This window comes from Ambystoma mexicanum, chromosome 6p (assembly GCF_040938575.1).
Source record: "Ambystoma mexicanum isolate Mex_15411 chromosome 6p, UKY_AmexF1_1, whole genome shotgun sequence".
NCBI classification, from domain to species: domain Eukaryota; kingdom Metazoa; phylum Chordata; class Amphibia; order Caudata; family Ambystomatidae; genus Ambystoma; species Ambystoma mexicanum.
Window position 1 is genome coordinate 1,467,009,243 of NC_090935.1, and position 15,832 is coordinate 1,467,025,074.

The 15,832-nt window shown below is 48.4% G+C and overlaps 1 protein-coding gene across 11 annotated transcripts in view; it reads right to left on the reverse strand.

Annotated features, from left to right (window-relative positions):
- Positions 1-15,832, reverse strand: part of RUFY3 (RUN and FYVE domain containing 3) — a 735,957-nt gene that overhangs the window by 277,090 nt on the left and 443,035 nt on the right. The window lies entirely within an intron of this gene.

Genomic DNA, 15,832 nt, shown 5'->3' on the forward strand with positions numbered 1-15,832 from the left:
TCACACACTTGGAAGAATGGGCTATGAAAAATGGGATTATAAAATACATACCAAACAGGTTTTTGTAAATTTCACTGAAAGTTTATTTTTTTTTTCATTGCCTGCAAGACCTAACTTGGGGTAGAAAATATGAGTCAATCTTTGTGGCTTCAATAGACCTTACTGCTGCATTTGATGTTTGGGTTGGTTGGACCAATCAACCCCAAAACGAACTTGTCAGCACATCCTCTTGGAGCTGGCTGTACTTCCATTGCTGCTGCAGGAACCGATTGCCAGGGGTAGAAACACCAGAATCAAGGGTCTCATTTTTAAGTCAGACCAGAGTGACAGGAAGTTCCTCCGGACTCCTAATAAGCAGGACTGACCAAGCCTGAGCCACCTCAACAGAGTGCTGGACCCCAGATGCAAGGAAAGTCCATAAAGGTATCCGAGAACCGCAGTGGTGCTATTTGCAAGAGCTGCAAGAAGCTGAAACTGCATAGTGATGCTGATCTGAAGTTTGCCCATTGCTGCAGCCGACCTTCAATTCACAGTGCAGGAGTCCGCAGACGTCCTCCCTCTTGTCCCCATGACTTACCTCTTGTTACATAGCCTTGCTAGTTCTCAGTTGAGACTTGTCTTGGTTGCTTTTGCAGAGTTGCTTACAGCTTTGCCCCTCACAAGCCTCCCAGCTTGTGGCCATACAGTGATTTCATTTTATACAAAAACCTATAAAACATTGTGCAAGACTTTTTACCTACCTGCAAGAAGTGCTTCAGCTCACCTAGACTTTTGCTCAACTAACATTGGCTGTCCTGGCTCCCTGAAAGACTCTTCTGACCTCTGACTTGGTGATTTACCTTTCCCCAAGGAAAGGGTGAATTTACTGTGCATTGAAGGGTCCAAAAAGTACTTACCTGCTTAAAAATATGTTTTAGCCATTGTTTTATTCCCTCCTTTTCCTTTTGACACAAACCTCAGTATTGCTCTAAATGTACCATGTGATATATCAATGTCCACAGTGTCCTAGTTATTTAAGTCACCTGAGGGTGTAGGAAGTGTCTTGTGTGCCATCCCAAATGGTTATCTACTGATTTATTGAAACAGAGAGTGTAGTTTTGAAGTATGACAATGCATTACTTACCGTAAAAGCATTTCTGATGGTTGTATCTGCTTAGATTCACATGCTGTGCATAGGTCCGACATCCAGTGGTCACTGCAGAGTATTGCATTTTGTTTTTCGTAGTCGAAAAGGGACGTCGACAAGGCGTGTCTGAAATACTATCCCTATAGTGACGTGTGTTGTACCCACAATCCCTCACGCATCGAGGTCCCTCTGTTTGTATTTTTCTGCCCTGAGGGAGCCTTCTAGACGTGAGTGAGTACAGAAAAGAGAGATATAAAAGGAAGTCTATGTTCCTTCCATCCGAGCGGGGAGGAAGGGTGGGTGCATGTGAATCTAAGCAGATACAACCATCAGAAATGCTTTTACGGTAAGTAATGCATTGTCTTCTGATGCTTGTTAATCTGCTTAGAATCACATGCTGTGCATAGACTAGCGAGCAGTACCCGGAGTTGGCGGTGGGTTATGAGAAGGAACAGTAGAGAAAAGAAGTCTTAATACTGCCTGACCCACCTGGGAGTCAGATCTCGAGTGTGCATCTAGACAGTAGTGTTTTGTAAAGGTGTGCACTGAACTCCAGGTAGCCGCTTTGCAGATGGAATGCTATGGACGCCCCTGTGCCTAGAGTAGAGTATGCTCTAGGCTTAAAGGGCAGTTCTCTCTTAGCAAGAGTATAGCAGAGAGTGATGCATTGAACAATCCATCTAGAAATAGTGGACTTTGAAACTGCATCCCCTTCTCTTCCTGCTGCCACCGAGACGAAGAACTGATTAGTCTTCCTCAGTGGTCTCGTTCTTTCCATGTAGAACATGACCGCTCTGCGCACATCTTGTGTGTGTAGAGTTTTTTCTCCCAAGTTGGAAGGATTTTGAAAGAACGTTGGCAGTTCTATAGACTGGTTTACGTGGAATTTCGATATGAACTTCGGAGCAAACCTTGGGTGCGTGCGTAGAACCACCTTATCTCTGTGAACTGTAACGAAGGGGTCTAGAACAGAAAGAGCCTGTAGTTCACTTACCCTCCTGATGGAGGTGATAGCTATTAAAAAAGCAGTCTTAAGAGTGAGGTCTTTAAGAGATGCTTTGTGCATGGGCTCGAAAGGTGAGCCCATGAGTCTGGTAAGTACCACGTTAAGGTCCCATCCGGGAGCTGGGTCAGCTATCGGGGGGTGTATTCTCTTTATTCCCTCCATGAAGGCCTTTATAACAGGGATCTTCCACCACGACACCTTGAGTTGGGAAGTGGTGTATGCAGAAAGTGCCGCTGGGTGGACTTTAATGGAATTGAACACTAGACCTGAATCCAACAAGTGGGTCAGGTATAGAACAATATGTGTGGGAGAGCAGTCAATCGGGTTGATGCTTTTTCCTCTGCACCAGATGACAAATCTCCTCCACTTGCTAGAGTAGCAGTGGCGAGTGTTAGGTTTTCTGGCTTCCCTGAGGATGTCCATGCATCTCTGCGGGAGCTGTAGATGTCCGAATTCTATGATCTCAGGAGCCAAGCTGCTAAGTTCATGTTCTGGGGGCATGGATGCAGAGTCCTGCCCTTGTCTTGTGACAGCATGTTGTACGGGCAGGGGAGTTTCACTGGGGGGGATAGAGACATCTCCATCAAGTGAGCGAACCATGGCTGTCGGGCCCACATTGGGGCCACCAGTATCATGGTTACTTGTTCCTGGTGCATCTTGTGCACCACCTTGTTGAGAAGGGGAGTCGGGGGAAAAGCGTAAACAAATTTCCCTGACCATTGCATCGACAGACCGTTCCCCTTGGATTGGTTCTGGGGGTACCTGGAGGCGTAACTTGGGCATTGTGAGTTCTCCAGGGTTGCGAACAGGTCTATTTCTGGGAATCCCCATTGTGTGAAGACGTCGAAGACGATGTCTTCGTGCAGTCGCCATTTGTACTCTTCGGGCAGGGGGAAATCTCTGCTGAGTTTGTCTGCCAGCAGATCCCTGGTACATGTTCTGACAGTAGGAACATGTTTTGTTTGAGAGCTCACTTCCATATATTTTGGGCCAGTTTGGACAGTCCTGGAGAGTGGGTGCCCCCCTGCTTGTTGATGTAGTACATGGCTGTGGTGCTGTCTGTAAGGACCAACACAGTTTTGCCTTGTAGGTGTTCCTGGAAGGCTTTTAGCGCCTTGAACACAGCTAGTAGCTCCAGTAGATTTATGTGTTTGGATGCTACTTTCGGAGTCCACACTCCGTGAGCAGTCTGATGGGATAGGTGAGCCCACCATCCTGTTAGGGATGCGTCTGTGGTTAGAGTGGCTTCCGCCGCGGGAGTGGCAAAGGGTTTCCCTTTTTCCAGGTTTTCCTTTGTCCACCATCGTAGCGAGAGAACCAAGGCCTGCGAGACCACCACTGGATCGTCCCATAATCCGCTGGCCTGACACCACTGGTTGTTGAGCCACTCTTGCATAGGGCGCATGCGCAGGCGCGCGTGAGGTACCAAATAAATACACGACGCCCTCATGCCTAGCAAGCGCATTGCTTTGCGTACCGTCACCTCTCGACCGGTCACATATGGAGGGATCTGAAACAGCATGTTTTGGACCCTCTCGTTGGAGGGGAAGACGAGGCCGTCCTTTGTTTGAATTAGAGCCCCTAGGAATTGTTTGATTTGGCTGGGGTCTAGGCTGGACTTCTTTTCGTTGATGGAGAAGTCCAACTGGAACAAAAGGTCTACAGTCTTTTGGGTATTGGAGAAGCATGTTTCGTAAGAATCCCCTGTTATGAGCCAGTCGTTGAGGTAAGGGTAAACTGGGATGGACAGCCTGCGCAGGTGGGCCGCTGCCACTGCCAGTACCTTCGTGAATACCCTTGGTGCTGATGCTATGCCGAAGGGTAGCACTCTGAACTGATAGTGTTTGCCCTCTATCATAAACCTGAGGTATCTTCTGTGCGCTGGCAACATTAAAATATGAAAGTATGCATCTTTCATGTCCAATGTTGTCCTGTAATCTCCCTGTGATAGCAGTGGGATCACTTCCTGTAAGGTCATCATACGAAACTTTTGGGGTTTGATAAACTTGTTCGCTGGGCGCAGATCTAATACAGGGCGCATGGTTAGATCCTTTTTGGGTACAAGGAAGTACACTGAATAAATACCTTCCGTTACCTGAGATAGAGGCACGACCTCTATGGCTCCTTTTTCCAGCAGTTTTTGTACTTCTTGGAGAAGGATGGCAAGGTGTTCCGGTGTCATGCGTCGTCCCCTCGGGGGTCTGTATGTTGGGGAACTGTTGAATTCGATGCAGTATCCGTGGGCTACGGTGGAAAGTACCCAGCGGTCTGACGTTATTCCCTCCCATGCTGGAAGAAAGGATGTTATCCGGCCCCCGACCGGTGTTGCATGGGAGGGGACGCGAATCTTCGCGTCACTTGGTGTTGTTGGGGGCTTGGGAGCCTCTGGGGGTGGACCCCCGCCCCCTCTCCCTTTGCCCCTGCGCTGTCCTCTTTGGCTGTACTGCCCACTATTGGTCTGGTAACTGGTGGCAGGGTACTGTTGCTGCTGATTCTGCTGTTGGCGTTGGCCACGAAAAAAGCGTTTGTTGCCATAGCCGCGTCTGGTAGTGGGCTTAGAGATCTGGTCAAGAGTCTTGATAGTATCGAACTCTTTTTTAGCCATTTCCAGAGCCTCGTCCACCGCCTTCCCGAAGAGGTTCGAGTCTTCAACAGGTTTATTTATTAAAGACGCCTGTGTCTCCGGTTTGAACCCTGAGTTGCGCAGCCATACATGGTGTTTTAGGAGTATTCCCTGAACCAGGGAACGTCCCGCTGTCTCAGGAGCATCCAGAGAGTTCTTTACAATACTCTGGTTGACCTGGGTTCCTTCGCCAATATTTGAAAGCAGGCGTGTACGTAATGGTTCCGGCGCTTCTTCGGCGTCCTTGCGCAGTTTGGCCCACTGCGCATCCGCGTAGCTAGCTAACAAAGAATTGTTGTTCGCAATTCTTGCCGAAAAGGCAGCCGAGGATGTGACTCTTTTAGCAAGGGCATATAACCTCTTGCCCTCCTTGTCAGGTGGTGCCTCACTGGTGGACAGCGGCACCCCTGCCCTCTTCCTTGTATTAGTTACTACAAGGGACTCCGGAATGGAATGTCCCCTGATGTACAGCGGGTCTGAGGGTGAAGGAGTGAAAAGCTTTTCAATCCTTGGATTGACTCCTCTGATTAGTGCGGGTGTAGATAGCGAAGGGATGATTCTTCTCTTCACTGAAGCGAGGAGGGGAATGGTCTGGCTGACTGGGGGTTCGAAATGCGCTGCTGCTCTGCGCAACAGGGCATTGAATGTGAGCTGATCATCAATGGGAGACGTGTTTCTAACAGGTGAATTGTCAGGAGGATTTAGGTTCAGGACATCAGTGTCCGAATATACTGATGGGGATTGCCAGGGACGAGAAGGTCCTTCTTCTGGATTTTCTCCGAAGCCTTCTTCTACCATGTCTGGGCTGTCTTACAGACCTTCCTCTTGGATCTGGCCTTCTTCATTGTCCACAAAATCATCCTCTTCTTCTAAGTATTGTTCCTCACAAGTGAGGTCATACACATTATGGAAGTCCTGCCTCGGGTATTTGGCCCTGGGGTCCTCCTGAGGCCCTTCTCTTGTTCTCTTGGGAGTGGGAGGGTTCTGGGTGTTCATAAACCTCTCCATTCTCTCCATGCAGAGATGGAGCCTTTCCATGGTTTCATGGGGTACCCCTGAGCGGTCTAGCGGGGGAAAATTAGTGTTATCTTGCTGAAAACGGCTCGACCTCTCCGAAAGTGTCGAGGAAAGTGTCGAGGAAAGTGTCGAGGAAAGTGTCGAGGAAAGTGTCGAGGAAAGTGTCGAGGAAAGTGTCGAGGAAAGTGTCGAGGAAAGTGTCGAGGAAAGTGTCGAGGAAAGTGTCGAGGAAAGTGTCGAGGAAAGTGTCGAGGAAAGTGTCGAGGAAAGTGTCGAGGAAAGTGTCGAGGAAAGTGTCGAGGAAAGTGTCGAGGAAAGTGTCGAGGAAAGTGTCGAGGAAAGTGTCGAGGAAAGTGTCGAGGAAAGTGTCGAGGAAAGTGTCGAGGAAAGTGTCGAGGAAAGTGTCGAGGAAAGTGTCGAGGAAAGTGTCGAGGAAAGTGTCGAGGAAAGTGTCGAGGAAAGTGTCGAGGAAAGTGTCCCGTCGCCCTCCGAAAAGCCTTCCGGTATGCTGGGGGTCCCCCCGACTGAAGGGGGTAGTCCCTGTTTTTCTTCTGGCTTTTTCGGCGTGTCTTTCGACCTTTGCGTAGCGCTCGACGTGTCTTTCGGCGTACGCTTCTGGGCGTCGGCCACAACGATCCTTGCCAAGCTCTCTGTGACTCGTTTGTCAGCGGAGGGCTGTGGTTTCGACGTTACGGGTGTCGAACGTTCTACGGCGGCGTGCGCTCTCTGCTGGTGCGCGCCGGCCGATGGTTTGGGGGCGGCGCCCTTATTTGCCGAAAGCCCAGTCGCTGGTCGCGGCTGCGGTTGCGAGAGGGGCTTCGAGCCCGAACGGTCCAAGGAGGCCGCCGGTGTAACGTGCGTCTCCTTGGGCGCTGTTGCTTTCTTCGTCTTCGACGAAGAAGAAGAGCTATGGGTTGTGTGTTTATGTGTTGTATCGTGTGCGTCAGTGTCGCCGGGGTGTTCATCCCCATAAGCAGGGCGTGAGCCGAGCCCGTCGGGGCCGGGGACAGACGAAGAGCGCGAGCGCTCTTTAGAGGGGTGTACGACTTCCGTAGCGGAGGTCGTGTTATCACGTTCCTCGTCACTGTCGGTGGTAGCAGCGGCGGGTGAAGACCCGGCCTTCGACATAGCGTAGGCCGCCCACCTCTTGACCCTACGGTCTTTTAGAGTCTTTGGCTTTAGAAGCCGACAAGCCGAGCAACCCTCCTCTACGTGATCGAGGGGCAAGCAGCGGTTACACCGTGAATGCTTGTCCTTCCAAGTAAACTTGCCCTTACAACGTGGGCAAAACCTAAAGGGTGTCCTCTCCATAGCCGAGGCAATAAACTGTCTTAACTACCCCAAGGGAAAGGAAGGGGAAAAGGAAAGGCATTCTCAGAAAAAGAATCAGAGATGTCCCACGACCCCACTCTCCCTACTGTATTTGGCCTGCGAGGCCAGGCCACGTGTTCGGCAACGCCGAAGGATCTCCTCCGCTCGTCCCCTCCGTCGAAGATCTTGCTCGGCGGAGACAGCTTCACAACTGCGTCGAGGGAGGGATCGATATATTAAATCTTTAAACAGGAAAAAACGACCAAAGGTCGAGGAGATGGAATCTGCAATGTCTCTCGAGGAGCTCCGCGTAAAGGCGACCAGTAGCTGGGCGGAAAAAAACAATCTGAGGGACATCGACGCGTGAGGGATTGTGGGTACAACACACGTCACTATAGGGATAGTATTTCAGACACGCCTTGTCGACGTCCCTTTTCGACTACGAAAAACAAAATGCAATACTCCGCAGTGACCACTGGATGTCGGACCTATGCACAGCATGTGATTCTAAGCAGATTAACAAGCATCAGAAATTGTGTTACATATATTTGCTCCCTTCTAAAGAAGGTTTATTCAACTTACTGTTAAATTTATAAAAATTGTTTAATCAATAAACCTTGAGTAAGTGTTTATTTGGACACTTGTCACTGTGAATCTCTGTATAATAACCCTACTGCTCACATTGACCCCTCTTGAGATAAGCCTGGCTGCTCAGTGATTCTACCAACTTGTGTAGTACATGCTTATACCAAAGGTTGGGTTAACTATTGCCAAGAGGACAAGGCTGGTGCAGTTTGCCACATGGTACTGCATACAATCTTGCCCAACAGTCCTGCTTCAGGAGGGTCCTCAGGACCTAGCTGGAGCTTCGGACCGGCTTCAAGATGATGCACTCGACTACAGATTTGTTGACACCTGGCACTCCGTTCCAGCAGCAGCAAGGAAGTACAGCCAGCTGGGAAAGTTCCTCCAGCAAATTTAGTCCCACTAACGGAAGGGAAGAAGTCGTCCTCGTCAGAGCTTCTCTAGTCGATTCGGAAAAACTGTTTCAGCACAGCAGCAGGGCTTTACCGGGCAGTTTAATTGGTCCAGGAGGATGCAGGAAGCTTCTCTTCACTATTCCTTCATCAGCTGTTTTGTCCAGTTGTTTGCTCTGCCTTCTGTCCAAGAAACCTCACCTATTATGCAGGTTTCTCCCATTCATGCACAGGAAGGAAGGAAGGAAGGAAGGACCACAACATTACCTTGTCCTAGTCTAAAACTGAAGAGCAGAGATGATGAAAAACCTTGACACGAGAAACACCCTCTTCAATGGAATTAATGAAATATCAACCGATGCAACAGGCGCAAATGGCTTGTGTGACAGTGCCGTAAACACCACATTGAGGTCCCACACTGGGCTAGGCCTCCTGACAATGGTAAACTATTAAATGAACCCTTCTAAATGTCTCTTGGGATTTGCAGAACAGAAAATCAAGTCATCCGATATCCTGTACACACTTATAGCAGTCAGGCAAGTCCTGGATATGTGGCTCTGCACGACGCCATGGGCCAGATGGGCAGTCAAAGATAAAAAAAACGTCAGTCATTTAGCTTACACACAATTGGGTTTGTGCTTCCGTCCAGATCACAGTGGCAGAAGCATATCCGTTTGCTTTCATTTTGTGAATGAGAGGATGATTTCCTTGCCAATTGAATTATCCCAACGTTTGCCTGAGGTAGACACATGTGGCCCATGGTTGACTGTTCAGCAATCAAGCGGCTAAGGCTGGAGATTGAGGGCAATGGTGGAGAACCATCCCATTCCTGCTGTAATTCTCATTTGGGTGAAAGAACATGAACCCCCCCCCCAGCCCACCCTTAGCCAGGCAAAGGAGGTCCAAGATCCACTCCTTGTTGACCAATAAGGGGGACTGATCACAGAGCAATGGTGAGAAGCCCCAAACTTGTTGATCACCCTCTGTAGAACTGGAGTGAGGCGAAAAGAATTGTCCCTTGGCGCCTCGCTTCCATTCATGCTTCCCTACACAGCCTTCTTAGCGTGTCTTCCTCAGGGTTCTGATCTACTGGTAGGTGAGTCACTACTAAGAAGGCCAGAAAACAAAGGTCTGGGGACTTTGTACCTGCTTGTTTATGGAAAATACTGAGGTTGTGCTATGTGTGTAGAGAAGCACCACCCAGTCCTGGATCCGTAGAAGGAACAATCTGATCGCGTTGAAAATTGGTTTGAGTTCCAGAAAACGTGTACAGTGAGAAAATATCCTGTCTATGAGCTATTAAAAGAGTTCTCGCCCAGAATCGCTCACCAACACTCTGAAGATGAATCGGTAGTGACCACCACTGAACAATAGGGTGGCTTCCAGGGGGCTTCACAGGACGGTGCAGAGACTGTTTCCCTCAAAGCAGAGGCATCATCAGAAGCGAAGAAGTGGCAATAGAGTCAACGTGTTCAGTTGTCCATCCCCCTAGATGAGTGCTGTGCTAGGTAGAGTTTTACAAGTCTCATCTGGAGTCTGGCGAGCGCACATGCAGAATACATGAAGCCAGGAGTCGCATCAGCCTCCAAGACCACCAAGACAAGGTACTAATCCTGCAGAAAAAACAAGTAGCTGCCGCTTTTATGTCTGCAACACTCTCTGGCTGAGCTATTGCGAGCTCCCATTTCAGAAAGGTTGATCGCGAACGCCATGTTAAACATCAGGTTGAGCAGTGCCTGTAGTGTTCTGGACGCTTCCTCATGTGATGAGCTTCACATCTAGCAATCCCCCAGAATAGGACTCACCTGCCCATCCTTTGGTTTCAGGGAGCCCACAACAGCATTCATGTTTTTAAAGAACACTTGAACGGCTGATTTGAAGCTAAAGGAAAAATGTGTGTGCTGGTTATGAAAACAATAGCTATTTGTGATGTGGGTTCCAGATTGATACATGCAAGCATGCGTTCTTTGGGTCCATGCAACAGACAATTCACCACACAGTAATTTCACAATCTGTGCTGATGTCAACACCTTGAATTTTCTAGAAGCAGAACAAGATGAGTAGGGGAGCTCGGCACCATCCTCAGGAACACCTAATTGTTCTTGGGAACTTAATACATAAGTAGAAAAGCATATCCCTCTCTGGGGCTAGGGCCGGCACCCTCGCTCCCATTTGAATGTACGTTTGCATTTCCAGTAAATGTTTTGGGTACCCTACCTGCAAAGGAGGGCAAGAAGATGGTGGATGGGAGGGTTAGCTGAAACCCTGCAACAACTTTAGAGAAAATCCATGGTTATCAAACTTTGCTATGTCAGATCAGTCTTCCTCCGACTGGCGTCTGGTGGAACTGGACGCATGTCCCATTTCTCTGCCTTTGAGGCCAAGGAAGGGGAGAGAGTAAAACCCAATGGGATCTAGCATGGGTTACTTGCAACAACGAGTACTTAGCAACCTATCTGCCGTATTAGTCTCTCCCGAGGACACACAAATCACCAAAGTCCCTTGACCTGGTTACATGTAATTTTAACGAATCACAAAACAAGAAATACATTTTTAACGAACCTAAAACAAAAATGTTTTTGTTTTTGGTGGGGGGGGGCTCGCCACCCAGCAACCCTCCTAACCCCCCCCCCCCCCCCCCCCAAGTTTTTTTTTATTTTTTATAAAAATTCAATTAGTTATTTTTATTTCATTAAAATCACTGCATACCCCTTGACCTGGAGTCCTATATAAAGCTGGCATGGAATAAAGGCTTGGTTGCCAGCTATGCCAAGACTGCTAAAGACTTTGCGGTCAGCAAACTTGTCCATTTCCTATTCAGTTATGTGGCCGTAGATAAGCGGAGCATATTGGTGACATCAAATGTTAGGTCAAGAATCTGCTTCTGCACATTCTGCCTGAAATGTCTGCACCAAATAAACATGCCATGGCTGGCAGTGTGTGGTGATACACAGTGGATTCCAGCAAGTCTTCAGCAACTGGCCCATTCTCAGCCACACAATTTCAATGCTGCCTGCCAGACGTATAGGAGTTCTGGCAGAAAATCTTCTATTCACCACCAGAGATGCAGATTGGCAGCAGCCAACAGGGTATCCGCATTGGCTTGCTTAAGTTGCAATACGGCCTTTGCATAAGCCGCCTGCCCATAGACCTCCAGTATCCCATCATTCTTGCTCAAAAGGAGTGCAGATACAGAGGAAGTAGATGTAGACTCCAGCTTGCAATATAAAGAGACTGCTGCCACATCCGACAGTGGTTGTGGATAGACAGACAGCTGAGCGATATCTGTTAAAAGCCGTTCATATCTATCTGCTACTTTATTTGTGGCTTGCCAACAATCAAGCTTCTCCCAAAACCTGGCCTCTATAGTGATTTCATCCTTTTGCAAAGAAACATGCCTGAAAAATGATATGCCAAGTTCTGCCAGTACTTCCCCCTAATTGAATTTCAGGGGGTGGTGTAATGCCAAGCAAAGGTTAAATGAGTTATGTGATTGTGACACAATCCTGCGACAGAAACTCATCTTCATTTTCTGACTATTTTTGGTTCTTGTTGGGTAGAGATGGATTGTCTGGGTTGCGGCCAGAATCCACTGGTTCTGGATTATCCTCTTACTTCTTTGGCAATCATTCCAGAGCTGCAAGTGTGAGGGCCAATAGGCATTTTCCCCAGGCTGGAGCCAAGGTGGGGATCCCAAGGACTCTGCATCTGAGGGTGAGGAATTGGTGAGCCACAGGATCTGTTAGTGGAGCCACATGGTGTAAGAATTCCCTCATGAGGGACTTTAGCAAGTCCGTCATCTGATGAGATTTCATCAACCTAATTAAGTGCGAGAAAAATCTGTCCTCGCATACATGGCCCTCTGCAAGACTACGTGGTAGGTGTGACTGTGGCTGATGATGTTGTGGTATGTGTGACTGAGACCGAGTGTAGTTGGTGAACCAAGAGTCAGAGTGCCTAAAAACTGAGGAAGATTGCGAGTATGCTATACACCATGATGTTTAAATGACTACTACTACAAGCTAGGGGTAAAATCTTACCTGGATACATAGGGGGCCGGCCTGATAGGGGTACCTGGTTCCTGATGACACTTAGGACTTCTGCCATCTCTGTCAGCAAAACGCTGCATGACAAACTCAATTTCTGCTTTTTGCCTAGCTGCCATTCAGTATAGTCTACGTTGACCAGATAACTCAGCGATGTGCTGTAAACTAACACCTGGAGCAGAGCGATTGTGCACAAGTTCTCCTATAGGACCATCCTGGTAGTGGTGCACTGAACTACTAACTGCAACTCGGTAGGCCTTGGGTCTGGAGGATGAAACCCCGGTAGTCCTCATGTGAAGGTGAAACTTCCAAAGCCAGAAGAAGAGGTAATGAAGCCCTCAACACAGAAGAGCTAATGAAGCCCTCAAAATGAGTGCCATTAGAACTATCCCTACAGGCATCAAGCTTGCACCAGGAACAAGCGCTCTTATGTACCTCGGCAAATGTGACAGTAGAGGAAGACCTACAGGCCTCAAGTGATTTCCCAGGTATGCCAGGAAGAATTCACCAAAGGGTCAGAGGCATGACCCCTCTCAGTCTAGGAACTCCCTGGCGAGGCATTCCCCTACTGCGGTGCCCTAGAAAAGAAAGCCGTACTTCGCTTGTTCATGATCTGGCAGAGACCTGGAAAAAAATACCATTCTCCAGCGCTGTAAGCGGTTTTGAATGCTCTCTGTTTAAGTGGGTCAAAGCGGACACCCGCGTCCCATCAGTGGTCAGCCAAAAGAAAAGAGCATGCAAGTATAATGATGGAAAGGTACTTTCACAGGATTTGCACCTAGCTGAAAACAGACGTATGTCATGAGGACCAAAGCAGAGAAGGCCAGGTGAAAGGAATTGAGAAAAAGAAAACCTTCAGGAAACGCATCAAAAATAAGCACTATGGTGATGGCAAACCTCCAAACAATTCCCGTCCCCGTGGAAAAAGAGTCTGACAAGTGGCGCTGAAGGGCAGGACTTCTGGGGCTGAGCGATTAACCTGCGGCGACACTCAAGTAAATTTAAAGGGGAAAGCACTCTTGTGGTGCAAATGGCTCCAGTCCTGTACCCAACTAGAGGAGGAGGAACCCATAAAGTATGGAGGAATGGGCAGAGGTCATAGGCGTATCAGTGTGGTTTCAACCAATACCAGTGGTAGATGTGTATTTTAAAGAGTTAAAGAAAGATCATGTAACAGGGCCAGCCTTGTGGCACGGTTGGGGGGTGAGTGGGGTGTCCGACCCCCAACACCCCTTCCCTGGTGTCAGTGCGAGATCAGGCTCCCAGCCAGCCCCTCCTTACCGTATCTGGCGATGCAGCGTGAAGTCTCTGCGACAGGAAAGGCAGCCGCTGTGAAGACGGCAGATGAGCCCAATGATCCCGAAACATGCCTGGGGATGCTTGTGGTCTCGTGCAGAAGGGATGTGCCAAGCAGTTCGGACTGGACTGCCCCTTTCGGGGTGGGACCAAGCCTGATTTGTATATGGTCTTTCCCCTTTTGGAATGGCTTGGCAGGCGAAGAACGATTGTCTGGAGCATTGCCCAGAGCAATGCCAGAGGTTAAGATTTATTCTAAACCTTCCAGCCATCACCACTTATTTTGACCAGGCTGCAGAGCATTAGCAGACGATAGGCTGTGGGGCGCAGAGTGTCACCACACCGGGCCGGGTAGGGACGTGGCCCCAAACAAGGAATCAAGGGGTGTGGCGGCCTTAACACCAGCCGCTCAAGTACCAGGCTGCATTGAGTCCACTAGCTCACCACAAAGTCTATTTATGTCACGCACAAGGCCTCCAGGGTGGCCATTTATCCCCCACTACACCATCAGGGAGATGTATGGGGAAAAGGCCCCCGAGAGGCCTGCAGGCATACAAGACTCATGGAAGGCATTAAAGGCTTCATGTCCAGAATGCAGCAAGAAGGGGTGGCAGGGCTTCCTAGCCCCTGTGAAGCCTACCTTGGTCACACCCTCTGGAGACAGATAGGTGATTTTCCAGGGTAAGTAACCAATCCTGGGAAGGGCTAGGCTTTATGTGCCTGTGAATGCTTGCGTGTCGGATAGTTGGGTGAAGACAGGAGTTGGTGGAGGACGTCGGAAACACAAGAGGATGTGAGAGCAATCGTAGTGCAGAAGCCATTGGAGAGAGAGGGTCTGTGGAACTTTGTGAGGGGAGAGTGTTAGGAGTAGGGAGAGCAGAATGCGCAAGATATAGCAGTGGTAGTAGTGAGAGGGAGTCATAGTAGAGGAAGAGATGTAAGAGCGTCGGAGTGAGAGAATAAGAGAAGCTGGTGGTAAGTGCATAGAGAATAACAAGAATAGCAAGAGGCAAGGAAGTAGAGAGAAAGGAGGGAAGAGAAATTAACCAGGGTAGAGCGGTAGTTGGAGGTACGAGAGACAGTAAGAAAAGAACTAAGTTCAAAGGGTGGAGGTGGAAAGGCAGAATGAGAGATCGGAGGGACAGTGGCAAGGTGGGAAGAGAACATCTGAAGAGCCCAGTATAGTAAAGGGCCAGGTATGAGCTGGTGTGAGAGAAGTGAGCGTTCCACCTGGCAGAAGAAGGCACCATCACTAACTCCCTAGATCACTAAGCGGGGAAGGTCAGGGAAAGTTATAAACCCTTAGGGAGTGAGACAGCCATTGAATCTGGGAAAACCACTATTAGCCTTAGTAAGAAAAAAACATTCAGGTGTTACCATTGATTAGTACCAACATCCTGATAAAGACACCTGGGCTAGGAGGGTGGGCAAGACCGGTAAAGTCGAGATAGATGGAAATTGCCCTAGCACCAATTCTCCAAGGACCTGCTTAGCCTCGGGAACTACCTGAAAGTCCCTAGCCTAAGTTGATTGTAAATATCCAATAAACACCCTTGGACTTGACACACGAGTAAGCATGGTCCTTTGTGACGAGCCGTCCCATCACAATCATAATAAAAAGACATATGTACAAGCAGATGTTGATGTGTGAGCCTAGTCCTGCAGCACATACCAAATTACAGATGAGCATGTACAGTCCCCAGTTCTCCCCAACATCTAGTTACGCATATCACAGATATAAAAGTCCCAACCTTCTCGCAAACCAACTCCCACCATTAGATGCACAGTCATCAGTGCTCTTAAAAGCTGAAGGTCTTCAGAAACTGAGGAGCACAAATCTGCAAATGTTGCCCTTTTCTAAAATGTATAAACGGTTTCCAAATTTTCAAAAATGTGTCGAGTGTATCATTTAGAGTTGTTAGAATATAATAAGATGCATTTTCTTAGCCCTAAGCTAATCCCTTTTTGCAACCAAATCCCTGTTCTCTTAATGTTCAAAATGGGGCTGCATTTGTCAGTCATTGAGTAAAACAAAATGTCAATGTGTTTGTGGCTTTTTTTCTGGCAGTCATTACAAGAGAAGACTTGGTCCAAGTGGAGTGCATGTTTTAGCCACCTGGCCTTCACTGATGAACCTAATTTAAATAACATTAAAGGCAGATCCTCCCATTCAATGAAGTAAGAAAATCTGTTTCAATATGGTTTCATTCTCTTAGCTAAATACTATGTAAAGACTGACTGCACTAAGCAGGGGTTAGTTACATCCTGAGTTATAGTGTTCAACCCTTCCATTCTGTTTTAAGCACAAAATGTATCTTTTAAAGGTTGTGCAGATAGGGTGACCATTGTTGGACTAAAGGGTAGGCGGGTTCTGTGTTTAAGGACCGCAAACACAAGTCACCGTCCGTGAACTGGTGGAAAGAGCTTGTC